Source organism: Oncorhynchus kisutch, linkage group LG18 (genome assembly GCF_002021735.2).
Source record: "Oncorhynchus kisutch isolate 150728-3 linkage group LG18, Okis_V2, whole genome shotgun sequence".
Classification (NCBI taxonomy): Eukaryota; Metazoa; Chordata; class Actinopteri; order Salmoniformes; family Salmonidae; genus Oncorhynchus; species Oncorhynchus kisutch.
The window spans coordinates 27,063,457-27,083,428 of NC_034191.2; the positions used below are offsets into that span (position 1 = coordinate 27,063,457).

General features: G+C 43.2%; 1 protein-coding gene across 2 annotated transcripts in view; it reads right to left on the bottom strand.

Moving 5' to 3' along the window:
- The window catches only part of LOC109909143 (leucine-rich repeat and fibronectin type III domain-containing protein 1), a 135,515-nt gene that overhangs the window by 66,666 nt on the left and 48,877 nt on the right, over positions 1-19,972 (bottom strand). For both annotated transcript variants that reach the window (XM_020508093.2, XM_031795699.1), the window contains exon 2: positions 1,559-1,607. The gene's annotated coding sequence lies outside the window, so the exon portion shown is untranslated. The remainder of the gene's footprint in view (positions 1-1,558; positions 1,608-19,972) is intronic.

Here is a 19,972-nt window from a genome sequence, read left to right on the forward strand (position 1 = left end):
TTAATGATTTATATAAATTATTCTTGAGGAGGTTAGGCCACATGCTTTAAGAATGATGAAGAAATTGTCACTGACATAAAGCTACTCTAAGGTTTCTCATTATAAAATAAAAGCAACTACTGATCATGTACTCTTAACAACTGGAGCCCATACAGTAGGCTTCATTGGGAAAACACATTTACCCAAGGTATATCAGGTCATATTACTTTCCGCTCTCATAATGACTTTTGTTTTAGGGCCCAGAAGAGTTGACACACAATTACTTTTCCCATGGCTCTGCATGACATTGATGAAGCTGTGAGCAAATGCAACAAAAAACGGAAGAAAAGTCAAACACTTAGGCTCAGCTAAAAGACTCAGGCCTCTCAGTGGACAAAAGTGTAAAGCATCTTGCAAAATATAAACAATTTCCCAAATCTAGTCACAGTACAAAGCTTGCATATTTTGTTCCACCAACGCATTTTTTTAAAATATATTTGTCTTGTAAGCCAAAACAGTCTGCCCTTTTCCCATTGTAAATTATGGCTTTTTTTTTTTTTTACAAGAAAAATACAGATTATTATTGGACACACTTAAAGTAGCAGGAAATGTGACTCTGAGAGCATTGTTGGTAAGGAGCTCATCACTAATCCTCTTTTGAAATGAGTGCATGTCTTCAACTACCTACAATCAATAACTTGCCTATAGCAAGGCTGTCTTAGAACACAGAATACACAACAGCAGCACATTACTGATATTCATCTACTTGGGATCCTCTTTATGGATTCGATATGTCATCGATGGCAGACCCTTATAAAACATTGCTCTCTGCTGCTCCGGGACTGGATTAATGTTGGGGAGAGGTTCTCCCTTGCCCTATCCCAGTTACAATTATTATAGAGCAAATCCCCCTGAATATCTATTACCAACTTCAATTTCCTGAGAGGAATATCAGTGCTTTCCTCCATTCATAAGTTAATCAGAAGCATCTATTGTAGCTATGTATAATGGAGCCATGTTCACAGCAGCCCAGGGCAGTTGTGCTGTTCATCAGAGGGGCTGTTTTCCCTATTGAGATAAGAAATTAAATCTGCAGGAGCAGAGGATGCTGGGTTTGCTGCAGGGTGGCGAGGCAGCAGCTCTGATAATGGAGCCGACTCCCATTGCGCAGGCTGGGATGCAAAAGCTGTGGTTCCAGCCCAACCCTGCCTATGTGAAAGAACACAGTCGTGGTGAAATAGCTGCACTGGACCAGTAAGGGAATGTCGCTGTATGGAACAGAGTTGTGTAGCTCTCTCTGTGTATATGCATGCATGTGTGCATGCGTGCGTGAGTGTCTGCGTGCATGAGTATGTGCAGGTGTGTCTGTTTAACAAACATATAATTTGAATAGCTTTTAGAAACTGTTAGTGGGAATAAGGACAGGCCATTCCATTATCCTGTTTTCTTTAGTTATTATTATCCTGTTTTCTTTTGTATATCTTCATTCTCAATGCCATGTCTCACTCCTTCCTCCCTGGGCTAGCCTGAACTGCAGTATGTAAATAAGGTGGCTTCAATTTGAAAAGGTGGCACTCACCAGTATTTGTAGTCTCAAATGCTTCTCTCAATGATGACTTGAAAGCAGGCTGCAGAGAAAACAAACAGTCACACTTTAATGTGCTGGCACAAATAACATTTGGAGAACAACCCGCCGCATGTATTGCGGTCACAATCATAAACAGGGTTCAAATTAAAGTTCAATCTTTAATGCCATCAAACAGGGCTCAGCACAAATTATATGACATTCGTGTTGCTGTAAAACAGTTATAGAGCGCTTCTTTCTTTTCAAATCAAATCGTATGAATCTGCAGAAACAAAACCAATACATTTCCACAAGCCTATTTGTTCTTGTTCTAAACATTTGATTTCACTTGAGTGATGTTATTTACCAACTTTCAGCTTTACAAAGAAATGCTTCTGAATCGTATTTCTTGGTCACCAGAAGCTAGCCTTTGTGTCTCTTTTTTCAATTAGATTATTAACCATTTGTACAGAATAGTCTGTACTGTGACGCTCTGAGGAAATACAACACGGCAATACATAAGAACAACTGTTGAATAACCGAAGTGATAGACGTACAGTGTGTCGTGAAAAAAGATCCCAATAATTTATGCTGTTGAACACCTCAGACTTTTCACACAACTGCAAGCGGCACAAACTGCTCTTAAAATATCCATTTATCAAATTTCACCCATCTCCTTTCTCCCTTCTCACCAAGCTGGCTGAGAGGGATCAAGGCAGCTATCAAATACCGTTAATTGGAGGTCCATGAGATGAAGAAAGGAATACTATTTTCCCTACCCGCTTTTACAGAGATAGGGATAACAAAGTCATTGCACCAATTCTCCTCTGTCAAATGTAAATGCCGCAGCAGCCATCTTGATTATGATCTCCACAGTGGTCCCTTATTGGTACCTGCCATAATAATACATATTCTGTGTCCAATGGAGACAGGTTTACACAGCAAACCTCTGACTGACAAAATGTAATCATAGTGGGTCCATCACTCAGTACATTGACATTGAGGTGGGCCTTTGAAGCTAACATTTTTGTGATTTGTCCAAATCCAGCATGATTTGGCAATTCCTTTGTTGGAAAAGTAACATTTAGAGATGCCCATTGGCTAGTATTACCCTGACCTAAGACAGGGATGTGAGAAGTACAATTTCATCCATGCATGCCACACTTCTCTGAAATGTCCAACTGCTGTTAATGTTCCCTGAGCCATCCAACAGTTAAGGAATCGATTGATATTCTTCACACTGCAAGCATCAGTAGAATCATTCATACCTCAGCTGTAATCTTATATAAAGAGCATGCTTAAAACCAACCCTACACATATCACACCATTCTGGGCTTTGTGTTGAGTGTAGGGACAGTGTGGTGACAGTCATGTGCAACTCTATGAAACATGGTATTGTATGGTATTTCGATAAGAAATGACTTACAGTATAAGTAAGGCAAGTGATTCAGCATGGTCCAACACATCAGTTATGCTCTGACTCATACACTGCCTCAAATGACTTCTTTTCTTAGGCTGGAGTCAATGGCTGATGAAAATAGACAACTTGCATCTTTATGAGCATGACTGGTATGGCTGAAAACATCAGATGTGTTCAGACTCATGCATCGCTTCAAACTATGTAATTTCTGGGACTGGCGTAAAAGGCTGATGATTCATTAGATAAGTAAATCATAGCTGTCTCAGGATGGTGTTTTGTTTCCCTCTCCTTCTACCAGATGTGCCCAGTCTGGGTCCTCTGCCATCATGTGCAACCAATGCAGTCCCTCGGGCAGACAGATACGTAGCTAACGCTTTGTTTGGTGCCGCGCCAAGGACTCAGATTATAGTGCTACAAAAGCAGATGCTTTAAACAAGTATTGAAGGAACTGGAAGTTGCAGAGGACATTCCTCTTTGGTAATTGCAGGTACTGTATTAGAATATTCAATTGAACTGACTGTATCCCAATAAAGATATTTCAAGTTAATTTCTTCCTCCGTTTTAAGGTCCCCTTTCCCCATATTGTAAAAACTGTAGTGATCACATCCTTGTTCAAACACCTTTGAAAATGTTTACTGAAGAGAAAGAACGTGTTACAGTAGAGAATACATTCCGTACATTCAGTCAGTCTCAAACCCCTGTGTGAAAACCTGGGCAAAGAGCTCATATACAATATCTCCTCTATTAGTCAGTCAACCTCACTTGCCACAAGGCTAACACAACATTAAGATGCCAGGGCCCACGCCTCCAACTTAAAGCTTTCTGTAATGAACATATCATATTTGGTCGTGGCCTGTGGTGCCCTGACCTGAACCAGTAAGATAGGGAAGGATGGGGGGAGTCCAGACCAGCCTATTGATCATATTAAAGAACCTGCACCTCCTCTCTGAAGCACCATACATCTCTCCCTTGATGTGGATCGTTATGGACTGTGAAGTATTCATTTTCATAAACTGAAAAGGGAGAGGCGGCCCTATACTCCCCAATTTTATTTATCACAGGTTTGGCTGTAGGAATGTGCTGCATGCGAAACTGTGAGGTTTGATTGCAGTATTACCTCTGTCGTTTCCAATTTCCTTCACATCGCTGGTTTAAAAACAAAGGCAACGGAGCATGACATGGTTTTCATTAGATACCAGTCAGGAGCGGCGCAGTAACGGCCTCCATTGACTGTGATTTAGCTGATAACATATGGATCTCCTAGCAGGCCTCTACACAGTTGGCACTCTGACCAGGCCCATACCTTCAGGGTGGCCAATATGACCTCCAGAGAAAGACAACAACCTAGAGCATCCACTGAGATCGGCCACCAGAGAGAACAATTCAAATACGCATGAGTTCAGACTCTTCGGAGTTATACAGTTAAGCATGAATTGTGCCCTCTACCGTGGAATTTGATTCAATTATCCCTTTTGATTCCTTATCAGAGCATTATTAGAGTCTAGGCATTGTTTAGAAAATGATGACCCTAGTTAGTACCACTAAGCAGTAACAAAAATATTGCCTTAGAGAATATGATCATATCAGGCATGCTCCAAGGATTTTTGTTGATTATGCGGCTATTTATAAAAAGTTGCCTAACAAATTAGATGTATTTGCAAGTCAGACTTGACCCAAATCATCTCCCACATATATATCAGTCAGTGAACCAAGTCAAATATGGAATTAGATGAGGCACTCAGTCAGCTCATATGAGTAATGATTATACACAATGCCATTTCACAACTTTGTGCACCAGTAGACACAGAAGTTTCTGGGGCTATATCCGTGGACCTAGGCCTACATGCAGACCACATGTGTGAGAGAGGGAGATCAGAGTTTTCCTCAGTTGTTGATGAGTTAGAGTAGATCAAGTTTGGAGCTTATGATCTGATGCTCTAGTAATAGGCTCTCTCCCCTCCTCTCCCTCCCATTTGCTTCCCATGTGAGTCTGTGATTATGTACACAGTCCTATTTATACGCTCAGCCATGCTCAGCACTTTAACCGGCTCCACATAAATAATCTGTTGGTATGAGAGGAGGGTGTCCATGAAGGATGGATTCTTTTAACACAGCACTTCTGGCTACGACCAACTTCTATAGGCCTACTCTCTCTCTCTCTATCTCTCTCTTGCTCGCTCTCTCTCTTCATCTCTCTCTCTCTATCTCTTTCTTCATCCCTTCATCCCTCTTTCTTCATCCATCTCTATCCCCTTCTCTCTCTTCACCTCTTCATATCTCTATCTCTCTCTTCATCTCTCTCACTCTCTCTCCATCTTTCCCTCCTGACTGTAATGTACCAGATAATATCCATGTCATAACAAAGGTAATATTGCTCCTTAATACAAAGTTTAACAATTGCGTGAGAGCATTAATGGATGCTGGTCTGGAGCTGCCAGCCAACACTGGGAGGGCTGTATTGATTGTGTTGAAGTGCCTGGGTTAGGTTTTTGAAGGTATGAAGGTCGTATCAGGGTCAGGGACATTTCCATCTTCACAATGTTGGTTCTATGATCTCACGTCTCAAGCCTCACAACTCTCAGGATTAACTTAGATGGTGCAGGGTATTTTACAGATTGCAGTCAGGCCAAAAGCTTTAGAAAACTGCTCAGTTAAAAAATCCCCAGCAACTGAATGTGTTACCCACCATCTGACACACTGATGTCGTCTCTCTTCACAGTATTTACCTTTACCTAGCTGAGGGTTTCCCTCAGCTTTCCAGAACTGTAATAGTTAGCTGGGCTCAGACAGCCTTGCTCAGTCATGCTGGTGGTGCTATGTCATCCAGAACTCTGTGATAGAAACACCACCGGATTCTACATTGATGGCCTCATTTGAACCAAGACCCCCTTTTGGAAAGAGCACAACTGTTTGCTTAGCCTCTGAGATGCACTTGGGTCTGAGCGTTGTGTATCCAATTACTTGCCTCAATATCTGTAGGCCTTGGACAAACAATGCTTGTGTGTACAGGGGAAAATAGAAGAAAATGTCAAGAAAATTCTCTTTACCAAATGCCATTGGTGAGCAACTGTATTCAGCTTCGGTTTAAATGTGGGTTGTTATCACATTTACATCACTGCACTATCTAGCAATAGTAGCCTGTACTAATAACAACAATAAAATGATATTACGTAGTACCAGTCCTTTAACAGTAAGTGTGCTCAGACGTCTTGTCCGTTCATGTCAGCATATTGACATTCTAACTGATATTGAAAGGGATTATGTGGCTTAAGCCTACATGTTTTGCATGCCTGGAGAAGTGTTCCACTTGGATAGGAACAGATCTCACTGCGCCAGTTATCTCTGTCTGACTACTCACTTCCTCCCACTCAGATTATCCAATGAAAAAAGACAACTTTTGAATGCCTATCCTTAAAAAAGCTCTCTCTATTCCTGTGAATCAGAAATATGCGGCCGTGGATGCTCCAGCCCTTTTATGTCACTCGGGAATCTTTCCACATGTCAGCGAGGATGTGCTGTGAAACATGGATGAGATTTAAGGTGACTGGGGGAGAAAAAACAATGACTGGTGAGAGCTGAGCTGTAAGTCATCAAGGGGGATGTGTATTGTCATCAACAGTAGCTGTAAGTTATGGGAGGGCTTCAGACGGTTTTATATTTAATACTTTCAGTAGTGTTCCGGAACCCTTAAATCCTCTTTGGGATTCAGCCCTTGTGTTGGCTTCAACATTTGATGTGACCCAATGTCTTCCCACAGCTGTCTTTCGGTAGAGAAGGTGCAGATTTCCATTAAGATAGAGAGAGATACTCTTTCCTACTGCACACAGAAAGAACTTCATATTTTGTCGCCTACTCACAAAGATCTCACAATTTTATATCAATGAAGATGTTTTGGTACTTTTGAAGGACAGAAACACTACAGAGATCATCTGGGTATAGTGGGGCAGAGTTATAAAACCGGTCGCATTGATGACGTCCCTCTTCAATCAATACTAGACACACCAGGCAAAGCCGACATCCTTCACACATTTCAGCGGAAACAAGATAAAGAATATAAGATTGTGAATCATAATTTGACCTACTTTTATGCTCGTCATATGGCCAACAGACACTGCTGCCTACAGCTCCAAGGATGAAGACCCATGACTAAGCTTAATAACACGGTCGACATATCACTTACAAACTTATTTCTATGCAATACAGCTGTTGTTCAATGAAGCATTGCAGATGATTAGGTACAGTACACAGGAGAGTTGTTACCGGCAGATTCAAGATGTACTCACATCCTACCATACCCTTGTCTATATATTATGCCTTGACTCTATTCTTCCGCGCCCAGAAATCTGCTCCTTTTACTCTCTGTTCCTAACGCACGAGACGACCAGTTCTTATAGCCTTTAGCCGTACCCTTATCCTACTCCTCCTCTGTTCCTCTGGTGATGTAGAGGTTAACTCAGGCCCTGCAGCCCCCAGCACCACTCCTATTCCCCAGGAGCTCTCATTTGTTGACTTCTGTAACCGTAAAAGCCTTGATTTCATGCATGTTAACATTAGAAGCCTCCTCCCTAAGTTTGTTTTATTCACTGCTTTAACACACTCCGCCATCCCTGATGTCGTAGCCATGTCTGAATCATGGAAGGCTTAGGAAGGCCACCAAAAATCCTGAAATTTCCATCCCTAACTATAATATCTTCTGACAAAATAGAACTTGCAATCTACTGCAGAGTTCTGTCATACAATCCAAGTCTGTGCCCAAACAATTCAAGCTTCTACTTTTAAAAATCTACCTTTCCAGAAACAAGTCTCTCACCGTTGCCGCTTGTTATAGACCCCCTTCAGCCCCCAGCTGTGCCCTGGAAACCGTATGTGAATTGATTGCCCCCCCATATCTTCAGATATGCTTAACACCTCGATTGTCCTACAATCTAAGCTAGATGCCCTAAATCTCACAGAAACTATCAAGGAACCTACAGGGTACAACCCTAAATCTTCAACTGTATCAATGTCTTAAGGCCTGGATCTTGTGCCCTTACTGCCCTCCATTTGTTCCTGTGATCCAACGGAATGTTTAATGTAGATGGATGAAAAACATTTTCTACAATAAGTTGTAATCTAGCGTACTGGAATACAATAACATTTGCTAGATGCCAATTCCTTCTTAAAAAAATATTTTGGAATACATTTTGGAAAATATGTACAGCAGTATATGTATAGCATAGCAGCATGTAAAGTATAATACATCATTCATCTGTCAATTAAATTAAATTGCCTTCTGAGAAAAAATATACATTTTAATCTGTTGAGGTGAAGAACCTTTTGTCATTTTGAAATAAATTAGGTCAAGTGTGGTTAGATACAGCCCATTGCACTTCCACTAGTGATTACCACCAACACCCATATGTTGTGTTATTACAGTAAGAAATCTGTGCTATACGGCCTTGAATTATCCTGTTTTTGACCATTGAGAGCAGATCAGCAACAATATTGAGAGAAAAAATGGGTTGTTGATTGTTAATGGCCCTGGGAGCAGTGAGAAAGCCAATAATGAAACAGCTTTGTAATGTCCTGTTGCACCATGGGAATGAGGCAGAGAGAGTTGTGAAAGGATTTCTGGTCTGTCAAGGTCAATTGTTCCAGGTTGATTTGATTACGAAGGGGAAAATGAGCTTGACAAAAAGCTATCTTAATAGCTGTGCATCAAATATTATTGTGGGATAGCACCGCTATCTGGAAAACTAACTGGTATCTACAGTAGCCTAGTGTAGAAAATGGATTACGTTATATTCATTACAAAAACAGTGAACCGTGTCGTTAAAGTTAACACCCTTGCCCAGAATTCTTGGCACAGCTGTAGCGCGTCAGGTTAATATGTGTGAGATCCTTAATTTGAGCTATCCTCCATACTGGGCGCAATGTACACGTTTCAGCCCACCATATACATTACATTCTCTATCAGAATCCTAAGGCTTTAACTGAGGCAGCTTAAATAGGGTGGGATTGAAAACTAATGAAAGGGCTACAGTATTATTTGTCATTACTTTGTCATCATATCCATTTGGATGAGAGACTGTGCAAACTATGTACTGTAACCACGCCAGCTTTATCCCTTATGGGAATAAACAGTGAAATGAGACAGCACATTGAGGCCTGGTCTCAGATTGGAGTCGTTCTAGTTTATCCCATCATATGAACAGGGAAAGGCCAGGGTGGGAAAGGGAAGAAGACTGGGAGATATGCAGACACAGAGAATAGATCAGTAGTGGACATTCAGCTATCCATGCAGAAAAGGAGCTGTGTGGAGTGAGCTCCCAGGTTAATGGACTAAGCTGAATGGCGAGCCCCGCTCATTAACCTCACTCTATTATGGAGGAGATGGCCTTTCTGGCCCCGGGGCTCAGGCCATGTGGCACAGTCCTCCACCCCGCCCAGGCCAGGATCAAGGCCACCGGGCCACCAGACAGCCCCCCGGAGACCCTGCATGCATGGAGATCCATCTGTGAAGCGCAGATGACGAGAGACTTGAGTCACTCAACACGACGCCCCGTGCCTCACAGATGGATGCCAGATCAAGCAGGATTTGTCTCCATAATGAAAACAGGGTGTTGAGACTTTGTTGTTGGCTGGCTGGTAAAGAGGAACGGGGGTGGAGGGAATGGAGAGGTGGTTTGACAAGTGTGTGATGCATACTCCTGTGACGCCAGCAACCATCAGAGAGCTGTGGGCTGTCAGAGATTGATAACCCAGACAGCAGGAGAGGTGTGGCATATACCCAGGCCCCTAGCCTGTCACCGGGCCGGATCAGATCCACAGTTCAATGAGGCCCTCTTTACATGACATCTCATATGTAGATTGGGAGGAATCTATTTTTCATTAAAGGTAGATAGATTCCTGTTTGACATTTCTCTCAACATCATTATCTATACATTCTTGTTCGTCAGTTGGTTTCTACTACATTCTCAATACAAACAGCATAAATAAATCCCTTACTTTATTTTGCTCTTACATTTAACATATTGATTTATATATTATCCCCCTAAGGTCGATGTCCACACCCCTGCGGAAATCTAATTAACATAATTTTAAAAATCCCTGAAAAATCGGTCAGTTTAAACTACATATATCCGTCTCAATCCACCGCATTAACTATGTCGCACTTCCCCATCTGTGGTGAAAGGTGACAGAGGTAGAGCAGTGTTTGTCACACAATGAGACATCAGTCTTCTCACAAAATCTTCTGTACCGTCCGTCCGAACGGTTTGGCCTACAAACTATTAGACTCTCACGAAAATCGTTGTGTTCTCCTTTTCGATCTATGAACCCCACAAGAGTCTTGGGATTTGTCAGAAGTCAGTACAGCCGATCTGCCAACTCCTGTCTGGGGCGTCCGAGCAGTTTAGGCTACACACTAATATAATAAGGTGAGACTCTCACGAACACGTACAGTACCAATCAAACGTTTGGACACACCTACTCATTCAAGGGTTTTTCTTTATTATTACTATTTTCTACATTGTAGAATAATAGTGAAGACATCAAACTATGAAATAACACATATGGAGTCATGTATTAAGCAAAAAAAGTGTTAAACAAATCAAAATATATGTTTATTTGAGATTCTTCATATAGCCACCCTTTGCATTGATGACAGCTTTGCACACTCTTGGCATTTTCTCAACCTGCTTCATGAGGTAGTCATCTGGAATGCATTTCAATTCCTTCTTAATGTCTTTGAGCCAATCAGTTGTGTTGTGAAATGGTAGTGGTGGTATACAGAAGATGGCCTATTTGGTAGAAGACCAAATAAGCAAATAGAGAGCTCAAATAAGAGCTCAAATAAGCAAATAGAAATGACAGTCGGAACATTTCAAGAACTATGAACTTTTGCCTGCCCTCGACCTGCCTCTTGCCTGCCCCTTGTTGTTCAATAAGTATCAGAGACTTGAACCATCTGCCTCCTGTGTCTGCATCTGGGACTCACCCTGTGTTGTTATAGTACGAACTGGCCATGACTGACCCAGCAGACTCGGACCATCTCCGCAGCACTGTTTCCCTGTATGGATCCACACTTGAATGACATAAGGAGCTACTCCAGAACCTTGTGGAAGGGCTCCATTCACTGACGGAATGCCACGACCAGCGGTTCAAGACGTTACTGGAGCAATTCTGTGGATTATCTTACAGGCAGCATACCACAACGGTATGGGTTGGTACAACCCAGTGGTGGGTTGGTACAGCCTACACCGGCTCCCCGAGAACCCTGCTAATCTCCTCCGGAGCGATATTCTGGGGATCCTGGAAACTGCCGGGCGTTTCTTTCTCAGTGCTCCCTCGTTTTTGAGCTGTAGCCATCTTCGTTCCCTTCGGATCGATCGAAGATAGCGTATCTGATTACGCTAATGTCTGGAAGGGCGCTCTCCTGGGCGACTGCAGTTTGGGAGCAAGAATCCCCCATTTGTCGTGATCTGGAAGATTTCATGGTGGAGTTGAGGAAGATGTTCGATTCTCTGGTATCCGGGAGAGAGGCGGCCTGAAAACTACTTGGATTACGTAAAGACTCCTATAGTGTGGCAGACTACACAGTAGATTCTTGCACGTTGGCCATAAAAAGTGCCTGGAATCCCGAGTCCCTATTCGATACTTTCCGTCACAGACTGTTGGAGGAGATAAAAGACGAGCTCGCAGCTCAGGAGTTACCTTTGGACCTCGATCCCCTCATTGCCCTAACCATTAGGATTGATGGGGGTGTCTATGGGAATGCAGGAGTGAGAGCAGGTCGGGTCTCGGTCACACTCGTTCATCCACTGCTCCCTGCTCACCTCCAAAGAAGTCCGGAAGTCCCCGACGTCTGCATGTTCGAGAGGAGCCAAAGCCACCCGAGTTCCCTTGGGAATGATCAGGGACGGGTGACTCGTTTACTCTTGAGCCTATGCAACTAGGCAGAGCTAGATTATCGCCTAAGGAGCGTTCACGAAGGCTGAGCTCCATCTGTTGTCTGTATTGTGGTGATGTAGGGCATTACATAGCCACCTGCCAGTCAAAAGACCATGCTCATCAGTAGGAACAAGTACGCTGGTGGTCCAGACTGGGAATTTTCTTACTCCCATTACCCGTACTCCCCACACAACTCCTCTCCATTCCCATGGACGCCAGAGCAATGGGCGGCCACTCCATTGGAAGGGGCACGCACAGCCCAGGCCCCATTAACCTGCGGGTATCAGGCAATCACAGTGAGTCCATACAGCTTCTCCTCATCAAATCCCACCACATCCCGGTTGTTTTGGGATTCTCATGGCTCCAGAAGCACAACCCTGTTATTTACTGGACCATGGGTTCAATCCTGGGTTGGAGCCCGTTTTGCCACTCACATTGCCTTAAGGCGGCGCAGCATCCCCCAGAACATCCTCCTCCAGGTTTAAGTACAGCATCGGATCTCTCTGCTGTTCCTGCAGAGTACCATGACCTCCTGGAGGTTTTCAGCAAGGCTTGTGCTATCTCTCTTCCTCTGCATCGTCCTTACGACTGTGCTACTGACCTCCTCCCGGGCACCACACCACCTCAAGGCCGGCTATATTCCCTGTCTGGTCCTGAGACCAAGGCCATGGAGGAGTACATTGAGGACATTGGCTGCCGGGAGCATGCGCACTTCTGCCTCCCCTGCAGGCGAAGGGTTCTTCTTTGTGGAGAAGAAGGACAAGACCCTGCGTCCATGTATCAACTACCGGGGCCTCAATGACATCACGGTTAAGAATCATTACCCCCTGCCACTCATTTCCTCTGGTATCGAACCTCTCCAGGGGGCAACCATGTTTTCCAAGACCTTCGGAATGCCTACCACCTTATTTCGATACGTGAGGGAGAGGAGTGGAAGACGGCCTTCAACACTGCCAGTGGACATTGCGAGTACCTGGTCATGCCGTTTGGGCTTACCAATGCTCCCGCTGTTTTCCAGGCCCTGGTAGACAATGTGCTCCGGGACATGTTGAATCATTTTGTATTTGTCTACCTCAACGACATCCTTGTTTTCTCCCGTTCTGTCCAAGAACACGTTCTCCATGTCATTCAGCGCCTCCTGGAGAATCAGTTGTTTGTGAAAGCAGAGAAGTATGATTTTCACCTCTCTAATATCTCCTTTCTGGGATACGTCATCACTGAAGGGAATGTCCAGATGGATCCTGTAAAGGTGAGGGCGGTGGTGGATTGGCCCCAACACACATCTGCACTCACCTCTCCCAAGGTACCGTTGACATGGTCCCCAGCTGTTGACAGGGTGTTTGTGGACCTTAAGCAATGGTTCACTACAGCCCCCATCCTCATCCATCCGGAGCTGGTCCGTCAGTTTGTGGTTGAGGTTGATGCTTCTGACGTGGGAGTGGGGGTCATCCTGTCAAAGCGGTCTGTCAAGGACCAAAGGCTTCATCCCTGTGCCTTCCTGTCCCATCGTCTCAACTCCGCGGAAAGGAACTATGACGATGGGAACCGGGAACTTTTGGCGATTAAGATGGTGCTGGAGGAGTGGAGGCACAGGCTGGGAGGGGCGGAACATCCATTTTTGGTGAGGACTGACCATAAGAATTTATAATACCTCCGCATAGCCAAGTGCCTTAACTTCTTGGTGACAGGGGCAGTATTTTCACTTCCAGATTAAATGCATGCCCAAATTCAACTGCCTGCTACTCATCCTCAGAAGATAAGATATGCATATTATTAGTATGTATTTGGATAGAAAACACTCAGAAGTTTGAATTATGTCTGTGAGTATAACAGAACTTATTTAGCAGGCGAAACCCTGAGGACAAACCATTCAGATTTTTTTTGAGGTCACTCTTTTTTCTATGGGTTTTCATTGGGAATCCAGATTTCGTCTTGCAGTTCCTATCGCTTCCATTGGATGTCAACAGTCTTTACAAATTGGTTGAGGTTATTCCTTTGTGTAATGAAGAAGTACGGCCATCTTGAACGAGGGTCACTTGATATGTACTGTTAGATAGAGGCGCATGACCAGAAAGCTAACTACAGTTTGTTTTCTTCCTGTATTGAACACAGATCATCCCATCTTCCAAATAAATGGACATTTTGGATATATATAGACGGAAATAATCGAACAAAATGACCATTTGTGATGTTTATGGGACATATTGGATTGCCAACAAAAGAAGCTCTTCAAAGGTAAATCATGAATTATATTTTTATTTCTGCGTTTTGTGAGGCGCCTGCAGGGTTGAAATATGGTTTCTCTCTTTTTTTACGGAGGTCCTATCCTCAGATAATAGCATTGTTTGCTTTTGCCAAAAAGCCTTTTTGAAATCTGACATGTTGGCTGGATTCACAGCAAGTGTAGCTTTAATTTGCTATCTTGCATGTGCGATTTAATGAAAGTTAGATTTTTATAGTAATTTATTTGAATTTGGTGCTCTGCATTATCCCAGAGAGGTTAACTCTATGCAGGCCCGTTGGGCCCTGTTATTTACCAGGTTCAACTTCACCATCTCCTACCACCCAGGGTCCAAAAATGTGAAGCCGGAGGCCCTCTCTCACTTGTACAGTTCTACTGCCACACCCTCTGAATCTGAGCCCATCCTCCCTACCTCATGTCTTGTGGCTTCGGTTGTCTGTGGTATTGAGGCCCTGGTCTGCGAGGCACAATGTTCCCAGACAGACCCTGGGGAGGGCCCGGCTAACCGGATGTTCATCCCTGATTCGGCCCGGTCTCAGGGCCTTCCTCCGACAATGCTTCTGGTAGCCCACTCTGGTTCCTTCGTCACGGCATGCACGGTGTGTGCTCAAAACAAGACTCTGGTGGCAAGCTCCGTCTGGCCTCCTTCAGCCACTCCCTGTTCTTCATCACCCCTTGGTCCCATATTTCCCTGGATTTTGTCTCTGGGCTCCTTCCGTCAGATGGCAACAGCACCATCCTTACAGTGGTGGACAGGTTCTCTAACATCTCCCATTTCATCCCTCTCCCCAAGTTACCATCAGCCAAGGAGACGGCCCAGCTCATGGTGCAGTACGTCTTCCGAATCCATGGACTCCCAGTCAACATTGTCTCTGATCACGGTCCTCAGTTCTCGTCCCAATTCTGGAAGGCACCCTTATTGGGTCGTCGACCAGCCTGTCCTTCGGGTTTCATCCCCAGTCCAGACTGCCACTGTCGGCGTACCTGGAGAAGAGCTTGTTGGCTCTTCTCAAGACCACCTCCAGGTCCCGTCAACAAGCGGACCGTCACCGGACTCCAGTTCCCCACTATCATCCTGGGCAGAGGGTATGGCTGTCTGTATGGGACCTGCCCCTCCGGGTGGAGTCCCGCAAACTTTACACCCGTTTCATTGGTCCTTTCCCCATCTCTAGATTTCCCTATCTCTTTCTCCATCTCTTACTCCCACTGTTGTTTGTCTGCTGTTACCCTGTACCCTCTGTATACACCCTACTTTTCATGTGTCCAGGATTAAGCCCTTGTCTCACAGCTTTTTGTCTTCTGTTTCTAGGCCCACCCCTCCCCCCTCCTCCCTGGGTCATTGATGACCATCCTCATCGCCGACTTCCACCGCCGGCATCCCCTGGGGGGTGGGGGGTGGGGGGTGGGGGGTGAATTGCTGCAAAGAAACCACTACTAAAGGACACCAATAAGAAGAAGAGACTTGCTTGGGCTAAGAAACATGAGCAATGGACATTAGGCCGGTGCAAATCTGTCCTTTAGTCTGATGAATCTAAGATTTTGAGATTTGAGATTTTTGAGATTTTTGGTTCCAAACTCCATGTCTTTGTGAGATGCAGAGTAGGTGAGCGGATGATCTCTGCATGTGCGGTTCCCACCATGAAGCATGGAGGAGGAGATGTGATGTTGTGGGGGTGCTTTGCTGGTGAAACTGTCAGTGATTTATTTAGAATTCAAGGCACACTTAACCAGCATGGCTATCACAGTATTCTGCAGCGATACGCCATCCCATCTGGTTTGCGCTTAGTGGGACTATAATTTGTTTTTCAACAGGACAATGACACAAAACACACCTCCAGGCTGTGTAAGGGCTATTTGACCAAGAAGGAGAGTAATGGAGTGCTGCATCATATGACCTGGCCTCCACAATCACCTGACCTCAACCTATTTGAGATGATTTGGGATAAGTTGGATCGCAGAGTGAAGGAAAAGCAGCCATCAAGTGCTCAGCATGTGTGGGAACTCCTTCAAGACTGTTGGAAAAACATTCCTCATGAACTGGTCGAGAAAATGCCAAGAGTGTGCAAAGCTGTCATCAAGGCAAAGGGTGGCTACTTTGAAGAATAAAATATTAAATATATTTCATTTCTTTAACACTTTTTTGGTTACTACATGATCCCATATGTGTTATTTCATAGTGTTGATGTATTCACTATTATTCTGCAATGTAAAATAGTAAAAAATATAGTAAAACCCTTGAATGAGAAGGTGTGTCCAAACTTTTGACTGGTACTGTATATGTTTCCTGATCTTTCTAAATTTGTTTATTTTTATATCTCTTTGTATATCTCTCAGATATATTCAATGTGTTTTCATGAGCTAATATCAGTAAGGACAAATAAAATGTTTAATCAAATCATATTTTTGTTCATACTTCAAGGGGTGTTAAAATTCCAAATCAAATTCCAAAATTATCCTTGATATGACCTTCTTAAAACAATTCCATATAGCTTAGTAGAACACCCACCCCCTCCCCCAGCTTAGACAGGGCTTGGACTCTTATGGGTAAAGGTAATTACAGGATATTTTCTGACATATTTTTACTTTACATAAGGGAGCTAGGGGCCTCATTAAGGAGATTGCAGGCTGTCTGGGCAAACAACATGAAGCTTGTCACATTCTGCTGACAACAATGTCCATTCTGACAGCGCTGTGGGGGAACTCAACCATATACCGTATGGGTCGTTCTACAGTAGTAAAAATACATTTCTGTAAATTGGGCGTTGGAAAAAAAACATTTGTATCATATTTCTCCCCAACTTTCAGGACGCATGTCTTCCAACATAATGGAAGTCAGGTAGACATATATACCACAATTTCCCACTGGGCACAAACGTGCTCAATCAATGTTGCTTCAACATAATTTGTCATTGTATTGTGACATGGAATCTACATGGAAAATACATTGGATTTGAAAAAAGTAATCAACATAAACTGTTGTTTAGATGGTAAACATTTTACCACAGGATCATGTCATCATGGTAACCAGTTTTCAACACAGACAAACCTTGTATAATATGTTGAATTTTTACCTTAGAAACAACGTCAGATCTTCAACGTTATATCCATTATCAGAAAAAATAACTATAGGCTAGGCAGCAACTCTTACTGGAGATTTAATCTATCTACAGATATCCAATTGGTCTCCCAACCAGGGTCCAACCCTGCTTAGCTTTGATATTTGTCATTGCATACTACCAATGTTCTATTGTGAGAATGGTTATTGAGAGATTTCTTAATAAATAAATAGATTCACAGTTGCCAAGTCATTCCAAAGGGTAGGTTTAACAGAGCAAATTAAATGTCACTATACTTTATCACTCATATATCATCAATTATACTATTCAGGCCTATATAGAATTTGCAAAGTCATCAACAGCTATTGTTATAAATTCAACCCAGGGTTTAACAAAAAATAGGCAAGACATATAAGCCTAGAGTTTCAAGCTTTGGTTGATTTCTAATGTAATCGTCAAGTTAATAATTCATATGTTGGATTCACGTCTCCATCTCAACCAAATAAAAAACATAGAACAAAATCAAATCAAACTTCAAATGCACTTCAAGTTTGATTTGATTTAGTCCTATTCCTAAACTTCGATTTTTGGTTGAGATGGATAGAATCCAGTGGCACAAAAGATGTCCTTCGAATGTGGATATTTGGTTGTGTTGACAACCAAACACAACTCAATATCACTTTTGCAATACAGTAATTAGCCTAATAACTTGTCAACAAGTTAACAAATTGTATTTTGGATTCACGTCTCCAACAATTGTTGGGGCAAATCCAATACAACACATTACTGTGTACCACTCTCCATATTTTCAAGCATAGCGGTGGCTGCATCATGTTATGGGTATGCTTGTAATCATTAAGGACTGGAGAGTTTCTCAGGATAAAAGATAAATGTAATGGAGCTAAGCACAGGCTAAATCCAAGCGGAAAACCTGATTCAGTCTGCTTTCCACCAGACACTGGGAAAGGAATTCACCATTCAGCAGGACAATAACCTAAAGCACAAGGCCAAATCTACACTGGAGTCACTTACCAAGAAGACAGTGAATGTTCCAGAGTTGCCGAGTTACAGTTTTGACTTAAATCTACTTGAAAATCTATGGCAAGAGCTGAAAATGTTTAATGAACAACCAATTTGACAGAGCTTGAAGAATTTTGAAAAATGTTGCACAATCCAGGTGTGGAAAGCGCTTAGAGACTTACCCAGAAAGACTTGCAGCTTTAATCACTGCCAAAGGTGATTCTACAAAGCATTGACTCTGTTTTTCACTTTCAATAAGTTTGTAAAAATATCTAAAAACATGTTTTTACTTTATCATTATGGGGTGTTGTGTGTAGAATGGTGAGAAAAAAATACACGTAGAAAACATACATTTTTAATTCAGGCTGTAACACAACAAAATGTGGAATAAGTCAAAGGGTATGAATCCTTTATGGAGGTACTGTATAGACAGGTGTGTGCATTTCCAAATCAGGTCCAATCAATTTAATTTATCACAGGTGGACTCCGATCAAGATGTTGAAACATCTCAAGGATGATCAATGGAAATAGGATGCACCTGAGCTTAAATTCGAGTCTCATATCAAAGAGTCTGAATACGTATGCAAATAAGTTATTTAAGTTTTTTATTTTTAATACATTTGCAAACATTTCTAAAAACCTGCTTTCGCTTTGTCATTATGGGGCACTGTGTGTAGATTGTGTAGGAAATGTTTTTAGAATACGACTGTAATATAACAAAATGTGGAAAAGGGGAAGGGGTCTGGAGAATTTCCGAATGCACAGTAGGTGTATAAACAATGACTTTGTACTATATTTATTCAAGAATATGTTTGTCTTGGATTGAATTAGAACATATGGCGCTGGAGGAGATGGCTGCAGTTTTACGGGCTCCTAACCAATTGTGCTATAGGGAGGAGGTCAGAGACCTGGCCGTGCGGTGCCAGGACAACAACATCTCCCTCAACATGATCAAGACAAAGGAGAGGATTGTGGACTACAGGAAAAAGAGGACAGAGCACGCCCCCATTCTCATCAACGGGGCTACAGTGGAGCAGGTTGAGAGCTTCAACTTCCTTGGTGTCCACATCACCAACAAACTAACATGGTCCAAGCACACCATGACAGTTGTGAAGCGGGCACGACAAAACCTATTTCCCCTCAGGAGACTGAAAAGATTTGGCATAGGTCCTCAGATCCTCAAAAGGTTCTACAGCTGCACCATCAGGAGCATCCTGACTGGTTGCATCACTGCCTGGTATGGGAACTGCTCGGCCTCCGACCGCAAGGCACTACAGAGGGTAGTGCGAACGGCCTATTACATCACTGGGGCCAAGCTTCCTGCCATCCAGGACCTCTATACCAGGCGGTGTCAGAGGAAGGCCCTAAAAATTGTCAAAGACTCCAGCCACCCTAGTCATAGACTGTTCTCTCTGCTACCACACGGCAAGCGGTACCGGAGCACCAAGTCTAGGTCCAAGAGACTTCTAAACAGCTTCTACCCCCAAGCTATAAGACTCCTGAACATCTAGTCAAATGGCTACCCAGACTATTTGCATTGCCCCCCCCCTTCCCCTCTACACACCACTGCCACTCTCTGTTGTCATCTATGCGTAGTCACTTTAATTAACTCGACCTACATGTATGTACTACCGTAACTAACCGGTGCCCCCGCACATTGACTCTGTACCGGCACCCCCCGTATATATTGTTATTTTTTACTGCTGGTCTTTATTTACTTGTTACTTTTATCTCTTATTCTTATCCATATTTTTTTAGAC